General features: G+C 44.8%; 1 long non-coding RNA gene across 1 annotated transcript; it reads left to right on the top strand.

Annotated features, from left to right (window-relative positions):
- The first annotated feature begins 9 nt into the window (after positions 1–9).
- Positions 10–7,671, top strand: LOC109367244. Its single transcript, XR_002114174.2, has 2 exons — positions 10–2,819; positions 4,334–7,671. It is a non-coding gene; the product is annotated as an uncharacterized LOC109367244 (long non-coding RNA).
- The last annotated feature ends 873 nt before the right edge of the window (positions 7,672–8,544 follow it).

Here is an 8,544-nt window from a genome sequence, read left to right as displayed (position 1 = left end):
AAAAGGAAGAAAAGGGGAAAAAAAAAAAGGAAGAAAAGGGAAAGCGCCTTGTGCACGCTGCAGGAGTGTCTGCCCAGGGCCGGAGTGGGGCTGCGGTGCGGTGCGGTGCGCGGGGCTGGCAGCGGCCGTCATCGGGTGAGGATCCGGCCCCGCGTCTTCCCATGAGCCGAACCCGACATCAAAGGGCACGCGATAGCAATGTGGAGCGCACATGGGAGGCTCGCGAGCCCCTTCTGTCAAACCACGTTTCCTGGAGCTCCCAGCCCTCCGCCCGGCAGCCCGAGCCCCCCGGACACGGGGCAGAAGAGGCACGTGGAACTCCGGGCTGCCTGCGCACCCGAAGCCGTCCCGGGGAGCCTCCCGTTGCCTTCGCTCCTCCATGGGACGCGGGGACGAGCTGCAAGTTAATAGCCATTGTCATCCAGGGGTGGTTTCAATTATCTTTCGGGGCCTCCCCAGACTTAACTCATCTTCTGCCACTTTGCCGCGCAACCCGGGCACCAGTCCAACATCACTCTCCGAGGCAGCTTTGCAAGCGGCACCTCACCTGCTGGCAGCCACCGGCCCTGCCGGCCCGCTGCTCAGCCCGGCCGGCAGCCTTCGGGGCTACGTTCACTCGCTGCCCTCCTGCTTGGCCACTGCGGGTGGCCCCGGGGCTCGCAGGGGCCGGAGGCGCAGCGGGTAGCGAGATGGGTTGTGATGGGAAACCAAAGAAGATTTTCAGGCTCTGCACTGGCTGAGAGTGGAGGCAGGAATTGAAATTAAGACCATTCGGATCTGCATGACAACTCAAGAAACCAGTCTTGTAAACATTTTCGTTAATAAATTAAAGAAAGTTTCTATTTAGGGTGGAACCAGGAGTTTGTGCTACATCCTAACGGCAATATATTTCCACAGTTTTTCAGAAAGTTTTTCATTCCTTCACCTCATGATGTTTGGGAGAATTATAAGCATAGAGCAGGAGGTGTCTGTGCCCATTTACACACTGCAGTGTACAACAGTACGTACTGCATTTTTTTTGCGTGTGTGCTCATTCCTCTTTGCCACAATGAATCTTGAGAAAAACTTAGATGTTGCAATGATTCTAAGACGCAGAACTTAGTAAGGATCACTGCAATGCTTCATGCCATCTGCACCCTATGACATAACTGAGACACAAGTCCAGATCACAGACGTGTCATTGCTGGGGATTAGGTGGAAATCTGGTGTTTGAATGCAAACTCTTTCTTTCATGTTGTTTTTACCATGCAATCCTCAGCACCAGGGAAGGCTCTGAGGTGCCTGAAGCTCTGCTGCACACATGCACTGAAGCCTTTTGCTCCTGACAGGGCTGAGTATGTATCTCACACCTAACCCCATCCGGACACACAGACAAAGCATTCTTCCTCCTGAGGGGCTGCAGGGCCACGCATGTGCAAGACACACTTATGCAGGCGGGCTCTGAAAGCAGTGTGGTGGCACTGCAGCGCAGTGGGAACGGAGTGGTGGGAGCAGAAGGTGCAGTTCGTGCAGTTCCTTAGAGGCACAGGGACAGAGTGAGCATGGGCTGGGTGTTTCTGGTACGAGAATGCCACTGGAATCCCATAGCACATCTGTACCGCTCAGTCTGGGAGAACCCAAAGGCACAACCCCACGCACCTCCTGTTGCTGGGGCTACTGAGACTTCTGCTTGAATAAGGAATGGAGCGTAGGCTCCAAAATACGACATTTTAAAGCAGCCTGAACCACGTCTTCCTTCTGTGCATGTCAGTGCACCCTGTCAAAGCTATTTGTTCCTATAAATATTTTAAGAGTCCAGCGATGGTGCTGAAATGGAAGTCTCAGCTCCCTGTGCTGGCAGCCACACTGATGTTTCCCAGAATTCACAGAGCTGAATGAAGGAGAGTGTTGTGGGGAAGTTCCTGGTAAAAAAAGGGAAGAGGAAGCACAGCACTGCGTGCCCAGGGCCTTAATCCCCCCCAGCCCCACCCCCTACAAATTTAACCGCACAATTTGTAATCATTCATAGCAGTTGGAATTGTCTTGAGTTTTAAAAGGCTTTTCTCATTAACCAGCCCTTTATTCCTTGCAAAGCACATTATTGATCTTAATATGCAGAAAATACCATCGCTAGCATAATGTTTGTGCCGTTTTTGTTAAACAATGAGAATTGATGAGGTTTGGCAGGACATTAAAATATTTAACATTATAGCTTTGAGAAGACTTTTATGTGTCTGTAGTAACAAGAAAATCTTTTAACAGGAAAAATGTTTTCCTCTGCTTCACTACAGTCTTCAGTGAGGGTTGATTTTGTTTGTACTAAACCCAATGGGAGGTTTCTTACTGACTTCAAAGGAGAGAAGAGGAACTCCAGTTTGGAAAATCATTGCTAGAAGCAAATCTGAGCCTTCTGGTCTTGTGACCAGTGCCATTTAAACTGACATTTTGTTACACTCCCTGGGGCTGCGACCTTCAGCTTTGCCTCAGGATATGGGGTATGGTGGAGATGCCAAGAGGTGGCTGTGAAGCTCCACACCAACCCATCATTTAAAGGCATGCGAGGTGGATCAGATGCCACCCAGGGTCAGCTATCAACCTCTGTTCCTTGTCCCAGAGAGTCTCCTTCTGAGGCACATTTTAATGTAACTGCTCAGTTTTTCTGCTTTTGCTGTCCAAAACATCACTGACCTTTTGGGTTTTAAATCAGGCAGTGTGGCTGATTTTCTGTTTTTACAGCGATATTTGCAGGGTAAAGAACTCAGGAGAAGTTGTAGAGCAGAGAAGAGGGCATTCAAAAAAAACAGACCATTGCTTCATAGATCCTTGCAATACTTGAACAGGTAACTGCCACAAGGAAAGCATATCCAGTTCACTTCTTTGGCTATATGGGCATTTGCAAGCGTGCCTCTTTCCTGAGAGTATGAGTGCTGCCCTGGCTGGCACACACCTGCACTGACTGCGTCCTTGCATTCCAAGTGCAGTGCCAGCAAAGAAGGAGGAAAAATCTTTAGGCTAACTGGGCAGCTTACAAGAAAGTTGTTACGAAAAGGAGAGTAAGAAGTCCACACTTATCCTTGTTATTCAGTAGTTAACTTACGTGAGGGCACTGTGAACATTTGGGCATGCAGGGCGCTGAAGGACCTGGTTCACTGTGGCCACAGTGGTGACAGGCTGGTAGTTGGACTACATGATCTTTGTCATCCTTCCAACCTTAATGATTCTAGGATTCTATGATCCCTTCCATCACTTCTCTAAAGGCTCCAAGGTTAGAGCTCCGGAACCCATTCAGGCCTCTAAAAAAGCCTCAGTAGTGGTTCCCAAACTCCATTTTAATGATGATCCTCACTCCTGAGGTGAGAAATTTAATTATGAGCCATGTGTTATTTGTGAAGATTGGATTCACTCTGTCATTTGAAATCTTCCCCTTACCCCCCAGAGGACAGCACCTCTTACAAAGGCCAACAGGAAAAGAACAAAATGTAGGATTGGTATCCAGTAATCATATTTATCCCTGTACATAACATGCTCAAACACTGGGATCTTTTAATAGCTTTTTCCATATTGAACTCTTTGTTTGGATGTGGTTTTCCTGATGTATCCTAGTAACATGTTTAGTTAATTTATACTGTGTGTATGTGTAGACAGATATACACACATCCATATGTATGCTCACACATAGTCCTCATTAAGTAAGTGCTAAACCTCCCACAGCAGAACCGGGTCCAGAGGGCAGTTGGGTTAGAAGCAAGGAGTCTGCTCCCTTTGCAGAAGGGTCCCACAGGCACCACTATGGGGGTACACGCAGCCCCCGACAGAACCCGGCCCCTGTGCCTCTGCTGTGAAGGTTGCTGTGATGTGGGATGGGAACCATTGCTTAACGTGCAATGACAGTAGGGATGTGCTCAGCAGCCACTGTGGAGCAGCCCCCAGTCCCTCACTGCATACACCCCTGGTCTCCCGTTTCATGTGTACCCAGGCCCCCATTGCATGCGCAGAAGCTGGAACCCTTGGCAGTCCCCAGTAGAAGAGGGGACTGCTTGCATTTAAAGTGAGTGTGTATGGAGACTGGGGAATGTGGAGTGGGGGGAGGAGGTCAACCCTTAAATTGTTAGTGCATTCCAGCTGTTGCAAGGCAAACACAAAATCAGAAATGTTTGGCAGATGATGAGGGAGTGGTTTTCCATATTTCATAGTAAAACAGAAGCGTATCTTAATTATTTTGTTAGGACAAGCTTCTCAAAGAACTAAATCCTAGACTATCTTTGTTGCTATTAAAACAAAGAAGAGTTGGTTCTAGGGCCACAGTACACACTCTCAAAAATGCCACGTACTCCCTATCTTTTTTTTTCCCCAGGCCCACATCTGGACTGAGGAGGGGAGATGATGGAGAGCAAGGAATCAGCCGCAAGCAGCCTGCTTCCCAAGCACTCCTGGGTTGCCCCATGCCTGTGAGCAATGGCTCGGGGCAGTGCTGCCAATAACATGGTGTTGTATGTAAAGCTGGGAGCACAGAGTCCCACACAGTTGTATTTGGGCAACAAAGTTCCCATTTGCCTCTGGGTGAATTCTGCCTATGTAAGGACTTCAGAGGAGCTAAGAAAAGAGCATTATTAATTTACTTCATTGCTGGCTCAGAGAAAGCCAGCAGCTCCAGCAGTCTTGCCTAAATGAAGAGGAGATGGTCTGAGGTACATGCAGGGTGATCTTCATACCAAAAGTGAAAGATAAATTGCTTTAAGGTATGGTAACTTTCTGTAAAAACGTGATCTGTGCGTGATCCCTCCCAGCTTTGAAAGGAGACTTTATAAACTCTGTGGCTTTTGATTTGATAAGGCAACCTTATACTTATCTTTTTAATTCCAGTGAGAAGTTTGTGAGAAAATAGAAAGGAACTCTTGATGTTCTTATGCTCTCGATTATCACTTCATTGTTTAAGTATTTGCTTAATGAAACATACAGTAAAAATTGCACTGTAAAACCTACTGCAATGTACTCTATATCATTTGGAACTAATAGAAAAAAAATACAACACTGCAGAAAAGGCACTAATTTTTATTTTATCAAATAAAAATGTTACTTGACTGCAAAGCCCTTTGCTTTATTTTCTCACTTATATTGTATATATTTGAAGAAAAATGTCTGCTGTGTGTCATCTATCTAACACAAAAAACTGATGCTGTTATTAATAAGTTACAATGAAAAATAAACCAGTTTGCACTTTGATTTCTATCACTCCTGATGAGTGATTCCTTTGGAATAAACATACCTCTAACACATGTAAACAACACAGGAAATTAATAACAAAATTCTTCGGATTTATTTCAGATGCCACATTCTTTATGTAAATATATGTGGCTTTCAGTTTCAATGATTTTCCAGTAAGTAATAAACTTTGCTCATTAACCTCCTTCTAAACTAAACATTTATTACTTTATAAGTGTTATTTCAACTAAATCAAGTGGATATGCTCAGTAAATGAATGCAACAAATCTGCTCAACCAGAGAAGCAGGATTGCTTCTTTTCAGTTGGGCATACTGCAAGTTTCTACTTCAGCTTCAAGGGAGTGGGATGCAGTTTAATTTGCTGATTTTTCATGTAAAAAAAAAAGGGTTGATAATACATATATATATTTAAATAAACCTACTTTTTCCTCGTTAGCTCAGTAGTAGAAAATGGGAAAAAATCCACAAGCTGAATAAAGTTACATATATCAGTACCATGAGCCTTGTGTTCAGTTTTTCACAGAACTGGTTTGGTGGAATGGTCAGATATCAATATTCTTTTGGCATGATGAGGGGGTATCTTTTAGGGAAACAGAGTCCTCTTAAGTGCATGATTTTAAAAATATTAAGGCAAAAATGTTTCGCAATTTCTGAACAAATAGGAAAAAATACACACTAAGAAACATTCTGCTCTCATATTTATGATTATGTGTTCGCTGAAAAGTTGCTAGCATTGGCCTTTGTGGAGGTGGCTGTACATCCACTTACTCACAGGGGTGTGGAAGAAGCCCTGCCACGCTGTGCAGATTTGGTTAGGGACACAGCAGGACCCTGGAGGTCCCCCTTAACCAAGAAACTAGGAGCAAATCGGGACACCCAGGTGTACACCAGAACCACCCACTTCTGAGCCCAAACTGGATGAGGGTGCTTGGCCAGCCTCAGCTGCTTTCCCTTAAGAAAAGCCCAAGGAAAAGAATGGTGGCATGGTGCTGGCACCAGGGGCTGCAGAAGCACAGGGCTGCCAGCACTGGGGCCAGCTAGACACTGTCTTGCTCTGAGGACCTTGGATATTGGAGCACAGCTGAGTATTCAAAATGAGTACTAGGCTGCTGGGTTTTATCTCTTAATCAGGCACAGGCTATCCTTGAGGGACACCGAATCATCACATTTCTCAAGCACCAGATTGCAACCAGCAGCGCTTACTTGAGGCTAAGAAGCTTGGTCTGATTACAGAAGTCAAGCACTAAAATCTATTAACTCAGCTATAAGATTTTTCAGTTTCTTCTGTTTTTATTTTGTTTGGTTCAATTGGATTTGGTTCAGACATGACTCATTTCCACTTCCTGCATCTCCACAATAGTTCCTGCAAGACCCTCAGCCATGGAGCATGGCTTGCACCCACTTCAAACACAAAGCAAAGTCTCATTTCTATTTTGCAGACTGAGGCTTCATTTAAATTAAACATGGCAGGACAGAGGGTGTGCAATACATGTCCTTGGTTCCCTTAGTCGACTGAAAAGAAAACTACAAAGAAAAAAAAGAGTGAAAGAAAGAAAGGAAAAAATACTCTGGATATATAAAGGGAGAAGTCAAATTCCAAAAGCTCTCAGGAAATCAAAATCTTCAGTCACAAGAAAAGTGACAGTATCCAAATGAAATCTTAACACGGCATGGAAATGTGATAAAGAGTGTGGCTGGTATTCTCAGTGAGGCTATAGACATGTATGTAAATATAATTAAATTGGGAACACATTAGAGGGATTAAAGAGATCTGCATAGCACTAGAAGAAAGAAGCAGCAGATGTAACTGTTAACAATAAAGGAAGGGATTTCTGGCCAAAATTCAAGGTTTTCTTGCACCCTAGCTCATTGTTGCAAATAAATGGGGACACAGTAAATAACTTGTAGTGACTTGTAGATCCAACATCTTGCTGTTGTTGTTCATGATCTAGCTACCATTTACCAACATGCTAATTCTTATAAATGAGTTCCTTTAGCAAACACACAACGCAGATGTACTTTCATCTAGGAAGCATCACTGCTCTATTAAAATGAGATGCTTCAGTGGCTGCAAGATTGGCGGTGATCAAAAGTGCCGACAACTGAAGACACCACCAAATTTCTGAGCCCTTTTTGGCAGGTTTCCAGGAGCAGAGAGACCTGCACACCCACAAGGCTGATCTTCAAGCTTCAAAAGAGGCCCAGGCATTGTGCCTCCCACGAGGGAGGAAAGGTCTCATGGGCAAGCACTCTGAGCTAGAGACAGGTCCTGTTGGGACAGACCAATGCTGATTTTAAGTTCTTAGTGTCTATGGCCAAAGGTCTCTGTCTCTCCCAGCAGTTGGTATTAAACAAATCATTAAATCCCACTGTGGTCAATACAATTAGAAAATCTTGCTAAGCATTAAAGACAGGCATTAAAACAGTGATAAATGGCTCTTAGACTTCCACATATAGTTTAGAGCATCCTGACCACATGAGTGGAGTAAGTAAGGCTCATCTTGACAAGCTTCCTTCCTTTTACTGGTCACCTGAGAAATACCCACAGCATTTTGACCAGTTTGAATGTCATGTTCTTGTCTGAAGCTTGCGACCAGAAGCTTGACAGGTTAAGGAAGCATTTATTCGGTGTCCAGCATACTTCACCAGTCCCCACAGTGAATACCACAGTATTACTACTTTAATTTAGTCAAAACCAGGAATGTCAGCATGGATGATGGTGCTCTGTCCCATAGTGTGCATTATGGGAGTCCGTCTCTTTTGTTATTCAGTGAACCCTAGGGGCAGAAAGGATCACTGTACTGTCCCAGTGGAAGACACAGAAACAAATACCAAATATCTCCTGTCCATCATTGCTTCTAAGGAACTAGTAGCAGCAGAGCTTCCAGACTTGGGCAGAAAAGAAACAGTGGAAAGACTACCATGCATGCAGGGAACGTATGAATAAATGAGGGATATTTATCACCAAGTTAGCTGATTAGCTCTCTCTCTGGCAGTATGAACCAAGCTTACTGGCCGTACACAACATTTTGGCCAGGTTTTCAACCTTTTCCCTTGCTACCTCTGAGACATCCACAAAAGATCCAGTTATATTAGCTAACGCTATCACATTGGCTACTTTAACTTGGTGTGAGAATTTATGGCTGTTATCAGGCAAAGCAGAGAAGCTGGTGCTGCAGGTGATTTTGGAAGAACAACTGTAAGGTAGAATGGTGAGAGAAATGAAGGTTTCACCAGTGCCTGTGCATGAGAAAGAAGTGTGCTACTGAACCCTAGGCTGAACCTCTGCTTCACAAGGAGTTTTTCCATGCTGGTGCCATATTCCGTGCTGGGTGGTTTCTC

This window comes from Meleagris gallopavo, chromosome 4 (assembly GCF_000146605.3).
Source record: "Meleagris gallopavo isolate NT-WF06-2002-E0010 breed Aviagen turkey brand Nicholas breeding stock chromosome 4, Turkey_5.1, whole genome shotgun sequence".
NCBI classification, from domain to species: Eukaryota; Metazoa; Chordata; class Aves; order Galliformes; family Phasianidae; genus Meleagris; species Meleagris gallopavo.
This window is presented reverse-complemented; position numbering and strand designations above follow the sequence as displayed.